This window comes from Coregonus lavaretus, assembly GCF_964263955.1.
Source record: "Coregonus lavaretus genome assembly, chromosome: 10".
In the NCBI taxonomy this organism is placed as follows: Eukaryota; Metazoa; Chordata; class Actinopteri; order Salmoniformes; family Salmonidae; genus Coregonus; species Coregonus lavaretus.
Window position 1 is genome coordinate 8,278,378 of NC_139997.1, and position 13,169 is coordinate 8,291,546.

The window sequence follows — 13,169 nt, forward strand, 5'->3', positions numbered from 1 at the left end:
GTCACTGTAAGATGGTTGGGGTTGTGAGGGTTTACAGTTTAGGCTTTTAAGCTTGAGGCGAGACATTTCAGTGGATAGTATTGGGCCTCAGTCAGCTGTGCGCTAGTCTGGAATCTGGGAGTAAAATCTGATTAACTGGCCAAAAGGCACCCACTGTATGAAATGTCACTCTTCACAGCATGTAAATAGTGTTGTAAAATAGCAGAAAAACTGTTGCAATTTCAGGAGCATTGTAGAATAATAGTGAAGACATCAAAACTATGAAATAACACATATGGAATCATGTAGTAACCAAAAAAGTGTTAAACAAATCAAAATATATTTTATTTTTTGAGATTCTTCAAATAGCCACCCTTTGCCTTGATGACAGCTTTGCAAACTTTTGGCATTCTCTCAACCAGCTTCATGATGTAGTCACCTGGAATGCATTTCAATTAACAGGAGTGCCTTCTTAAAAGTTAATTTGTGGAATTTCTTTCCTTCTTAATGCGTTTGAGCCAATCAGTTGTGTTGTGACAAGGTAGGGGAGTATGCAGAAGATAGCCCTATTTGGTAAAAGACCAAGTCCATATTATGGCAAGAACAGCTCAAATAAGCAAAGAGAAACAACAGTCCATCATTACTTTAAGACATGAAGGTCAGTCAATAGGGAACATTTCAAGAACTTTGAATGTTTCTTCAAGTGCAATCGCAAAAACCATCAAGCGCTACGATGAAACTGGCTCTCATGAGGACCGCCACAGGAATGGAAGACCCAGAGTTACCTCTGCTGCAGAGGATAAGTTAATTAGAGTTACCAGCCTCAGAAATTGCAGCCCAAATAAATGCTTCACAGAGTTCAAGTAACAGACACATCTCAACATCAACTGTTCAGAGGAGACTGTATGAATCAGGCCTTCATGGTAGAATTGCTGCAAAGAAACCACTACTAAAGGACACCAATAAGAAGAAGAGACCTGAAAAATGGCGGCCGGAAGACAGGGTGGTGCGGCAGGCGCCGCTTCTCATTCGAATGCTGTAATTTTATCTAAACCATCAGGTGTACGCCGACCCCAGCTAAGTAACTCATGCAAAGAGTTAAAGCGCAATTATGTGTTTTATCTCCAGTACTCTGCCATGATTGTCAGTTATGTAGCTGCTCTACTGATAATCTCAGTGCGTCCTTGCTGGGATGACACAATCAGTCTACTACCGGAGAATATTAACACCAAACACAAACACATTGGTTCACCGTTCCACGGGAGCGGACAGTACACAGCATACCATAATGTTCTGAATAATGGCCAAGTCTACCTCGCTCCTTATTCTACTGAACCGCTTAGGCGCAACAAACACAAGTCCAACATTTATCGGAAACTGTTAAACTACCTGTTCACTACCCTCCTGCTCTCCGGGGATGTGCAACTCAATCCTGGGCCCAACATCACCGAGCCAGCGATACGCACCGGAGTGGGGGGTGGTGGATGGCCTCGTCCACTGATCGTCGCCGCTGTGGAGGTGGGTGAGTGCTATGGTCCTGTGGTTTCTCTCGACTCACCCGGCTCCAGGATGGATTTTGACTCTTCAAACATACCAAAGTCGCTATATGCGATCCCTGACTCTGCTTCTGGTATGCAAGCTGTTTTAATTAGTTTCCCGCATCCAGTGCAGGCGGGAGGGATTGTTAATTGCGCTACCGAACTGCCCCTAATCAAAACGAAACAAAACGGCCTAAACCCAGCCGTCAGAAAACACAGAAAATTTAACTTTTTTCAATGTGTCAATCACTCTCGAGTCATCTGGGACCCACGAGCTAAGCCCAAGGGACTACTAGGGGGGCACTTGAACATTCGTAGTGTCATTCCAAAAAGTGATCAAATTCAACATCTACTCACAGACTCCAACCTTGACTTTCTCTGCCTCTCAGAGACATGGCTCCATAGAAACTCTCCATCTGCTGCTTTGATTGTGCCTGGCTACAATGTTTTCAGGAGAGACAGGACTGAAGGAAGAGGAGGGGGTGTGATGATTTATATTAAAGAACATATCCGATGTAAACAAATTGAGTGGTCAGGTGATAATGAACTAGAATGTATTGGCCTGAACATTACACTGTCTCCCCAAATGTCTTTTACCCTCATTGGAATGTATAGGCCACCTTCCACCAAAAGTGTGTTTTTTGATCAGTTTAATAACATGCTTAGGGAATGTGATTTTGGGAAAGAGGTCATCTTAATGGGAGATTTTAACATTAATTATGAAGACAAGTGTTGTAGGAAAACCCTCAAACGGATCACTAATACCTTTGACCTTACACAGCTAGTTAAAGGGCCAACCAGGGTGACTTGTTGCTCTAAAACACAGATTGATTTGGTGTTCAGTAATAAACCAGAGAGAGTGACTAAATCATTCAATATGGTTACTGGGCTATCTGATCATAATCTGACACTTATAGCCAGAAAGCTGTCTAAGAGCAGGTTTAACCTCTCTACTGTTAGAAAGCCTGATCAACTAAGAATACCTAAGAGTGAATTAAGCTATTTTGAAAATGCAATTAAGGGAATTAACTGGAATGATCTCTTGTCCTATGCAGACGTGGAAGCTGATAGTCAAGTTTTTCTATCCACAATCCAGACTACATTAAATGGTTTCCTAAAGAAAATCAAATCCAAACCTGGCCAAAAGAACACTCTTCCTTGGCTAAATGGAGAAATCTGGAAATTGATGAAAGAACGAGATTATTATCTAAAAATAGCCCTAAGATCCAAATTAGAGCATGACAGACGTAGGTTTACCATGTTGAGAAATAAGGTGATGAAAGAAATCAGACAGGCTAAGGCAAACTTTTTTATTAACATAATTGGTGAAGCAAAGGGAAATTCTAAACTGATCTGGGAGAATCTAAAAAAGTTAACAGGGAAAGACCATAGTAACACTGCAAAAAGACTAGAAATCATGGTGAATAACAATCTAACACAGGATGCAGTCGAAATAGCAATAGCCTTCAATTCCTACTTTATTGACTCTGTCAGGGTACTGACACAGAACCCCTCCACTGGTTTCTTGGGCTCAGTGCTAGTAAATGATGCTCAACCTGTCTTCATCATAAGGGAGGTTTCTGAGTCAAAGGTAGACAAGGTGATTAGCTCACTAAAGAACTCTAAAGCCAAAGATGTGTTTGGGATGGACTCTACCTTTCTTAAAAACTACAAAGAGTCACTCATTGGCCCCATTACTAAGGTCACCAACACATCTATTGGTCTCGGGGTGTTTCCAAGGGTATGGAAGTCGGCCATAATAACGGCCATCTTTAAATCAGGCGACCCTGCTGACGTGAGTAACTACAGGCCCATTAGTATACTACCTGTGGTGTCAAAGGTTGTTGAAAAGTGTGTAGCAGAACAACTGATTGCCCACCTCAACAACAGCCCCTTCACATTACATTGCATGCAGTTTGGCTTCAGAGCGAAACACTCCACAGAAATGGCCAACTGCTTTTTTCTGGAAAATGTGAAGTCCAAGATGGACAAAGGGGGCGTTGTTGGGGCTGTGTTTCTGGACCTAAGGAAGGCTTTTGATACTGTTAACCATGAGATTATCATCACAAAATTGTCCAAGTTCAACTTTTCCCCCGATGCCTTGAGATGGATGAAATCATACCTTGAAGGCAGAACTCAGTGTGTCAGAGTGAGCAACGAGCTGTCGCCCACTCTTAGCTATGATGTGGGTGTGCCCCAAGGGTCAATACTGGGGCCCCTCCTGTTCAGCCTGTACATTAATGATCTGCCTTCTGTCTGTACTGGGTCTGAAGTTCAAATGTATGCAGATGATACAGTGATATATGTGCATGCAAAGAGCAAACAACAAGCTGCACAAGAACTCACTACTGTAATGGTCCAGGTTACAAAGTGGCTCAGTGACTCGTGTTTGCATCTCAATGTGAAAAAAACTGTTTGCATGTTCTTCACAAAGAGGGCAACAGATGCTACTGAGCCAGAAGTCTATGTGTCAGGGGAGAAGCTCCAGGGGGTATCTGATTTTAAGTACCTTGGCATCATACTTGATTCCAACCTCTCTTTTAAAAAGCATGTGAAAAAGGTAATTCAAATAACCAAATTCAACCTAGCTAATTTCCGATTTATACGAAATTGTTTGACTACAGAGGTAGCAAAACTGTACTTCAAATCTATGATACTCCCCCACTTAACATACTGTTTGGCTAGTTGGGCCCAAGCTTGCTGTACAACAGTAAGACCTATTCAGTCTGTCTACAAACAGGCTCTCAAAGTGCTTGATAGGAAGCCCAATAGCCATCATCACTGTCACATCCTTAGAAAGCATGAGCTCCTGAGTTGGGAAAATCTTGTGCAATACACCGATGCATGTCTTGTATTCAAGATCCTAAATGGCTTGGCTCCCCCTCCACTCAGTATTTTTGTTAAACAGAAAACCCAAACATATGGCAGCAGATCCACAAGGTCTGCCATAAGAGGTGACTGTGTAGTTCCCCTAAGGAAAAGCACCTTTAGTAAATCCGCTTTTTCTGTGAGAGCTTCCCATGTCTGGAATACACTGCCATCAGACACACATAACTGCACCACATATCACACTTTCACAAAATGCTTGAAGACATGGCTAAAGGTCAATCAGATTTGTGAACATGGTCCCTAGCTGTGTGTTGCCGCTTTCCATGTCTGTTGTCTGTAATTTGTGAGGTGTGGAAACACTTTGTTGCTTTTATGAATTTTGTCTTGCTGCTTTTTGTTCTATGTTGCTCTGTCTGTATGCTACGTCTTGCTTGTCCTATGTTGCTATGTCTGTATGCTATGTCTTGTTCTATGTTGTTATTGTCTATATTGTAATTGTTTTTAATAACCTGCCCAGGGACTGCGGTTGAAAATTAGCCGGCTGGCTAAAACCGGCACTTTTACTGAAACGTTGATTAATGTGCACTGTCCCTGTAAAAATAAACTCAAACTCAACTCAACTCAACCTGCTTGGGCCAAGAAACACGAGCAATAAACAATAGACCGGTGGAAATGTGTCCTTTGGTCTGGAGTCCAAATGTGAGATTTTTGGTTCCAACCGCCGTGTCTTTGTGAGACGCGGTGTGGATGAATGGATGATCTCTGCATGTGTATTTCCCACCGTAAAGCATGGAGGAGGAGGTGTTATGGTGGGGGTGATTTGCTGGTGACACTGTCTGTGATTTATTTAGAATTCAAGGCACACTTAACCAGCAAGGCTACCACAGCATCCTGCAGCAATACACCATCCCATCTGGTTTGGGCTTAGCGGGACTATCATTTGTTTTTCAACAGGATAATGACCCAACACACCTCCAGGCTGTGTAAGGGCTATTTGACCAAGAAGGAGAATGATGGAGTGCTGCATCAGATGACCTGGCCTCCACAATCCCCCGACCTCAACCCAATTGAGATGGTTTGGGATGAGTCGGACCGCAGAGTGAAGGAAAAGCAGCCAACAAGTGCTCAGCATATGTGGGAACTCCTTCAAGACTGTTGGAAAAGCATTCCTCGTGAAGCTGGTTGAGAGAATGCCAAGAGTGTGCAAAGCTGTCATCAAGGCAAAGGGTGGCTATTTAACACTTTTTTGGTTACTACATGATTCCATATGTGTTATTTCATAGTTTTGATGTCTTCACTAGTATTATACAATGAAGAAAATAGTAAAAAAATTAAGAAAAACTCTTGAATGAGTAGGTGTTCTATAACTTTTGACCGGTACTGTATGTATGTCGACATCCTTGTGCAGGGGACAAAGTTAAGGGTGAGGCCAGGGGAAATGGGAAGAGGAGACCCGAGTGACAGAGTAAAGACAGAATACAACAAGCCAGAGAATGGATCAAGTTGGAGTGTACAGAGCCCTATACTACGTACCTGCTTTGAGGAAGTTAGCGAGGTAACTTTGGTCAACTCAGATGTTTTCGGATGTTCTGCTAAATTAACAAAACAAGGCTATGCCATTGCACAGCCATAGGCTTCTACAAGCAAGCGCCACTGCTGAGGTTACTGCCTTTTGAAGATTGTGTTTCACAATATGATATTACGGTTTCAATAAATATATCTTAAATGGAACTTTTTTTTTGTTGTTACTGAATATACAGTATATGAGCCAATTTAGCAATTAGGATTCGTTATCTGTCATGGTTATGATAAATTAGGCATAGTTGGCATATAGATAAATGCGCACATATTTTTTTCTCCAATGGGGGCAGGGTTAGGGCCTTGTGGTTTTTAAAATCCTAAACAGTAAAAAAAACTGTCCGTCCCTATTTGCAACTTTTCTTTCATTTTGATTTCGGCAAAAAATGTGCCATTGACTCGCCCATGGATTGATGTTTCAACATTGTCTGAATGAAGAGTTTGGCGTTCGACTAGCCAAGCGCAGTTACAAGCCTGCTAGAGTTAGCGGCAGGTGGACAAGTAATATCCACCGTCATAGTACGCATGAAGCCGGACCTGGAAGCTGGACAGTTTTAGAAAACCCTGAGTAGGTCTAGCGTCAATCGTAGTATACCCCTATGGGCCATTACCTCAAAAACAACAACAACAACGTCTATGAGACAATGGTGTGAGAGACAGTAGGTGAGAGAAACAGGAAGTGATAGTAGAGTGCAGTGTGACAAGAGGAAGAGAAGCCTAGCCGAGTGTATTGCATAGTGGAGGTTAGTAAGTTTGTTTGCTAGCCAGCCCCACTTTCTGCCTGTCGGGGAGACTGTGATAAGGCAGCCAGGGGGAGCAGAGGAAGAATGGAATACAAGTAATCAACATCAGCCATCAGAGGGGTGACTGTCCCCATAGAAATACAAGTGCTAGATTGAGTGTACCCGTCAAATGTCTGTGGTCTGAGGGGCTTTTCCCATTGTAGTAGACCTAATTATATGGTTGTCACCTTCTCCCTTAGGTGCTCAGAATAACCTCACTGTCTCTCTAAAAACTTTGCAACATGTCGGTCGACACTGCAGTGTGGAGTAGTTAATCGTCCAAAGGGTGAGAGAGAGAGAGTAAATTAAAGAGAGAGCGAGAGCGCATGCGAGACAGAGAGTAAATTAAAGAGAGAGCGAGAGAAAGAGTACATTGGAGAGAGAGCGAGAGAGCCGAGAGCGCATGCAAAAGAGAGAGAGAGCGAGAGAGTCGAGAGAGAGTAAATGAAAGAGAGAGCGAATGAAAGCGAGAGAGAGAGTAAATGAAAGAGAGAGCGAGCGTGCTGCAGGGTGCGTATCAGTTGGAGACCTTCTGGGGTGTGTTTGAGAGAGATAGAGCAGTAGAGAACTAACAAGTCAACAAGTCAACAGCCTGCTGAGGTCAGTGTATGCAGTGTATGAACGCCCAGGCCAGGGCTAGGCTATATTCAACATAAATACACTACATGGCTGTGGTTTCAAGCCATATTCAAGCAAAACCGCTATCCAGGCTTTTCCGGATTAGGACTAAGAATATATTCTCATTAAACTGCATGCCCGATGCATATTTACACATAACAGATTAAACTGCCAGATACTGAACAATGTTTACTCATTTAGAATTAAAATAAGTCATTTATTTGAGTACTCTGTAAACCGGGTCAAACAGATATAAGTTTGACCAATTTATCCTTTTGCACAGATGAGCTGGCCTCTGCAAATAGGTTTTAAAGCTAAGAATACACAGACTGTTGCACTTATAGTTAAACAACAACCAAAACTGTATAACTGCTTAAAATAACAGTAAGACTGCCAAGAATGGAGTGTGATCAAGGAGAGATGGGTCTCAAGTAGGCTTGTGCTGCTCTAACCTAAGCACAGACTATGCTTCAACTCAGTTGACTGTACACAACTCGCCACCGCCAGACATTGCACACCACCTTGGCAAGAAGCACAACGCTCAAATACTGCTGCGTCAGTCTTAGTCTAATCAAATAATTAATTTGTCAACTTCATCGGTTTACAGCCTCTCCAGGCCCAGATTGCCCTAGTCACAAGACAGGTCTATCCCAAGGGGATATGAAGCTTGATTTACTGCCATGGTGGCTAGGCTGATTACACACGTGCTGAATCCCAAATCCACCTTTCCATTGCCAGACGTTCTACACGTCGACTTCCTTATTGGACAGGTGTTGCAGTGTCCCATATCCAGTAAGCATCAAACCCATAACCTCCGTTTACATTTACCGCCTGATGATGTACAACGGCTCTGTCTGTGTCATGACAAAATGATAACCCTGTCTGCAGTAAACAATGACTAGAGATGTAGTTACACAAAGCCCTCAAGAGAAGTAAACCAGAGTCAGTCAGACTCTGTGCTAGTGAAAAAGAGGTCAGAGGAGGGCTTTGTGTGGATACACATCCATTTTATTACAAACCTCCTCCTTTTGCTTCTGTCTGTGCTGAAAGGTTGACTGTTATGGGTAAGGGCTTGTTTTGATGTTTGTTGTAGGGGCAATAAGAGCAAACGTGATGTACTTTAGGCCCTGTAGGGCAGGAGACTGTCTCTGTGGGGCATTTTTTAAAGATTCTAGTCATTTAGCTGAGACTTGCAGTTATAGTGCATTCATCTTAAAGAGATTCTCCGGTACTTCTGCATACTTTTTAGCCAGTAGTTCTGAAAGTAGCGCTCACGAGCTAAAAGTGGTCCCCAAAAGTTGTGTACTTTGTCTTCACGCCATTGTTCTCGAGCCTCTGTAGCGTGCACAAAGAGAATTTAAAAAAACTGCTGTGCACATGCTTGGCATCACCTCACAACCTCATTGGACAATGCTGTGCCGATCTGATCCCGCCTCCCACTTTGACCTTGCAACCTCATTGGACATCATTCCACATGCCAAACAACATTGTCCCTCACGCTTGGCTGCAGCTAATTCCCATTGTTGTACAGACTAATATGGCAAGCAAGCGATTGTGATCACGTAATTTATACAAAGCAAAAGTTATAACATACTTACACTATGTTTGCATCATTAGTCGCCTAATGATTATATATATAGGCCTAGCATTTGTCTACATGATGAATGATGATCGCTGGCAATCAACTGCAGTTTTGGATTTTATCCCATATCATGGAATACCTGCTCTGTGAACGTATTACGACAAAAGGTGGACGGACACAGAAATGATTTGATTGGATGGATGGTTGAAACAACAAAAAGGTAGGGCAATATTTTCTTATCTAAAAATTAAGTGGGTGAAAGTTTGCAGTACACATTTATCTAGCGCATCAACTACGTGTGTTGAGTCCGTGATTCGCGCCTGGTAAAAACAGTCTATTCAGCAATATATTCCAAAATTCTAACAAAATCCACCAGTGACACCATTTAGTATATTCAGGTTGTGAGCATAGTGTTTAATCAGTTGACAATTATCTTCTAATGTATTTGTCTGGCTACAACGCCATCTTTACCACACATTATTTTCTGCTTGCTTCCAGAAAAAAGTAAGGTGTTGAAAGAAATTAACCTACAAATGAGGTCTAATAGATCTAACTTCTAATTTTCAAATGTTTTCTAACTTTAGGATGCAGGGATTTGATCAATGTATTCTAAGCATTTTTCGCAGTTATCAAAATAACAAAATAGTAAGGTCACGTAGCCAGGCAATCCCACTCGCTTCACAGCGCGCGCTCAATACATGAGATGAACGAACGTGCATCTCGTGCACTCAATGGTGGCAGGATATAATGTAAGAATTATGTGCCTTTCTCCACTGGGAGAGGACTGCAGATGGTTTATTATCCATGTATGAGATTATATATATATATATATATTGGCACACAGAGTCCAAAACCAAAAATAAGAATAAAAAGAACTAGGTGGTTTTTCAGTCCTCCGGAACACATCTTTAAGATATCTAGGTGAGACAAACCACATATCACAGTCATAGTAAAGTACATTTTTCCTCAATAAAGAAGTTATCAGTAAAGTCAGTGCTAGTAGGAAAATGTCTTATTTAAGATACCCTTTGAAGAGGTAGGGTTTCAGATGTTTTCGGACAATGGGCAGGGACTCTGCTGTCCAAGCAACAGGGGAAGCTGGTTCCACCATTGGGAGACCAGGACAGAGAAGAGCTTTGACTGGGCTGAGCAGGAGCTGACATCCCGTAGGGGTGGGAAGGCCAAGACACCAGAGGTGGCAGAACGGAGTGCTCGGGATTGGATGTATAGTTTGAGCATAGCCTGAAGGTAGGGAAGGGCAGTTCCCCTTGCAGCTCCGTAGGCAAGCACCATGGTCTTGTAGTGGATGTGAGCTTCGACTGGAAGTGTACGGAGGAGCGGGGTGACATGAGAGAACTTGGGAAGGTTAAACACCAGACAGGCTACGGCGTTCTGGATAAGTTGCAGGGGTTTGATGGCACAAGCTGGGAGCGCACCCAACAGCGAGTTGCAGTAGTCCAGACGGGATATGACAAGTGCCTGGATTAGGACCTGCGCCGCTTTCTGTGTGAGGAAAGGTTGTGCTCTACAGGTGTTGTCGAGCATAAACCTGCATGAGAGAGTCACTGCTTTGATGTTTGCAGAGAATGACTGGGTGTTGCCCAGGATCACACCAAGACACTAATGTCAGGCCAGAAACTAGTCTTGTGTTCAGAGCCAATGTACAGTACCGGTCAAAAGTTTTAGAACACCTACTCATTCAAGGGTTTTTCTTTATTTTTACTATTTTCTACATTGTAGAATAATAGTGAAGACATCAAAACTATGAAATAACACATATGGAATCATATAGTAACCAAAAAAGTGTTAAACAAATCAAAATATATTTGAGATATTTTAAAAACTATTTCAATGGCCATGATTAAGAAAAGCTACTAGTTATATTTGGTAATTGAAGCGCCCATTCACCATTTAAGTGCAGGCTACAGTAGACAGGCTATCAGTGCGTCACCCACCACTATTATGCATTTTGAGTTATGCATTTTGAAAACATACTTAATTTGGGCGACCCGACCAAATGTACATAGAAATGTGAGTTATACAGTTGAAGTCGGAAGTTTACATACACCTTAGCCAAATACATTTCACAATTCCTGACATTTAATCCTAGTAAAAATTCCCTGTCTTAGGTCAGTTAGGATCACCACTTTATTTTAAGAATGTGAAATGTCAGAATAATTGTAGAGAGAAGGATTTATTTAAGCTTTTATTTCTTTCATCACATTCCCAGTGGGTCAGAAGCTTACATGCACTCAATTAGTATTTGGTAGCATTTCCTTTTAATTGTTTAACTTGGGTCAAACGTTTTGGGTAGCTTTCCACAAGCTTCCCACAATAAATTGGGTGAATTTTGGCCCATTCCTCCTGACAGAGCTGGTGTAACTGAGTCAGGTTTGTAGGCCTCCTTGCTCGCACACGCTTTTTCAGTTCTGCCAACACATTTTTTATAGGATTGAGGTCAGGGCTTTGTGATGGCCACTCCAATACCTTGACTTTGTTGTCCTTAAGCCATTTTGGCACAAATTTGGAAGTATGCTTGGGGTCATTGCCCATTTGGAAGACCCATTTGCGACCAAGCTTGAACTTCCTGACTGATGTCTTGAGATGTTGCTTCAATATATCCACATCATTTTCCTTCCTCATGATGCCATCTATTTTGTGAAGTGCACCAGTCCCTCCTGCAGCAAAACCCCCCCACAGCATGATGCTGCCACCCCGTGCTTCACGGTTGGGATGGTGTTCTTCGGCTTGCAAGTGCCCCCTTTTTCCTCCAAACATAACGATGGTCATTATGGCCAAACAGTTCTATTTTTGTTTCATCAGACCAGAGGACATTTCTCCAAAACGTACGATCTTTGTCCCCATGTGCAGTTGCAAACCATAGTCTGGCTTTTTTATGGCGGTTTTGGAGCAGTGGCTTCTTCCTTGCTGAGCGGCCTTTTAGGTTGTCGATGTAGGACTCGTTTTACTGTGGATATAGTTTCCTCCAGCATCTTCACAAGGTCCTTTGCTGTTGTTCTGGGATTGATTTGCACTTTTCGCACCAAAGTACGTTCATCTCTAGGAGACAGAACGCGTCTCCTTCCTAAACAGTATGACGGCTGCGTGGTCCCATGGTGTTTATACTTGCGTACTATAGTTTGTACAGATGAACATGGTACCTTCAGGCATTTGGAAATTGCTCCCAAGGATGAACCAGACTTGTGGAGGTCTACAATTTATTTTCTGAGGTCTTGGCTGATTTCTTTTGATTTTCCCATGATGTCAAGCAAAGAGAGTTTGAAGGTAGGCCTTAAATACATCCACAGGTACACCTCCAATTGACTCAAATGATGTCAATTAGCCTATCAGAAGCTTCTAAAGCCATTACATCATTTTCTGGAATTTTCCAAGCTTTTTAAAGGCACAGTCAACTTAGTGTATGTAAACTTCTGACCCAATGGAATTGTGATCCACAGCTCATATTCCATTTCTCTCCTGTTCTATTGGTTTTCATATTAACTTTATTTCGTTGTCCAGAAGCCAAAGGCATAATCCTAGTCATATTAGCAACCCATCCTAGTTGTTGCATCTTTAGAGCTCTTTCTAAGATTCTAACAGAGATTTTCATCTCTGTCACATATGGAACCGCTCGCATGGTGCGCTGTTTAGAATGTTATGTTCCCGGCGAATTGCATTTTGTCAAATGTTTGAAAATGACGTGTTATTTCCTGCTTCATTACAGGAGTTGCATGTTCCGTTAAGATGCATTACCATAATCTAAATGGGATCTGTCATTCTGAGCACCGTGGGTGGACATTCTGAGCTCCGTGGGTGGACATTCTGAGCACCGTGGGTGGACATTCTGAGCACCGTGGGTGGACATTCTGAGCACCGTGGGTGGACATTCTGAGCTCCGTGGGTGGACATTCTGAGCTCCGTGGGTGGACATTCTGAGCACCGTGGGTGGACGCCCTAATGGGTTACACACCCCAATGCATACGAGTCGGACGCCCTAATGGGTTACACACCCCAATGCATACGAGTCCGGTACATTTCTCAAATGGCCGGCATATTAAAATGTTCGGGGTCACGTTATCCGGCGTCACATTTTCCTAACGGAAACCCTGGTGTGTGTGGATCTGGATGGTCTGATCACCAAGCAGACACTCCAGGGCTCTGAAGTCTGCGGGCGGTGGCTTCTGGGCCCTGTTGTGTCAACAGCAGTCACAAACAAGGAAATGGGTGTGGGGAGGGTGTGTGTGTGTGTGTGTGTGCGTGAGA

General features: G+C 42.8%; 1 protein-coding gene across 2 annotated transcripts in view; it reads right to left on the reverse strand.

Annotated features, from left to right (window-relative positions):
- The window catches only part of LOC311136200 (tyrosine-protein kinase JAK2-like), a 60,005-nt gene that overhangs the window by 33,215 nt on the left and 13,621 nt on the right, over positions 1-13,169 (reverse strand). The gene's annotated exons all lie outside the window — the stretch shown is intronic.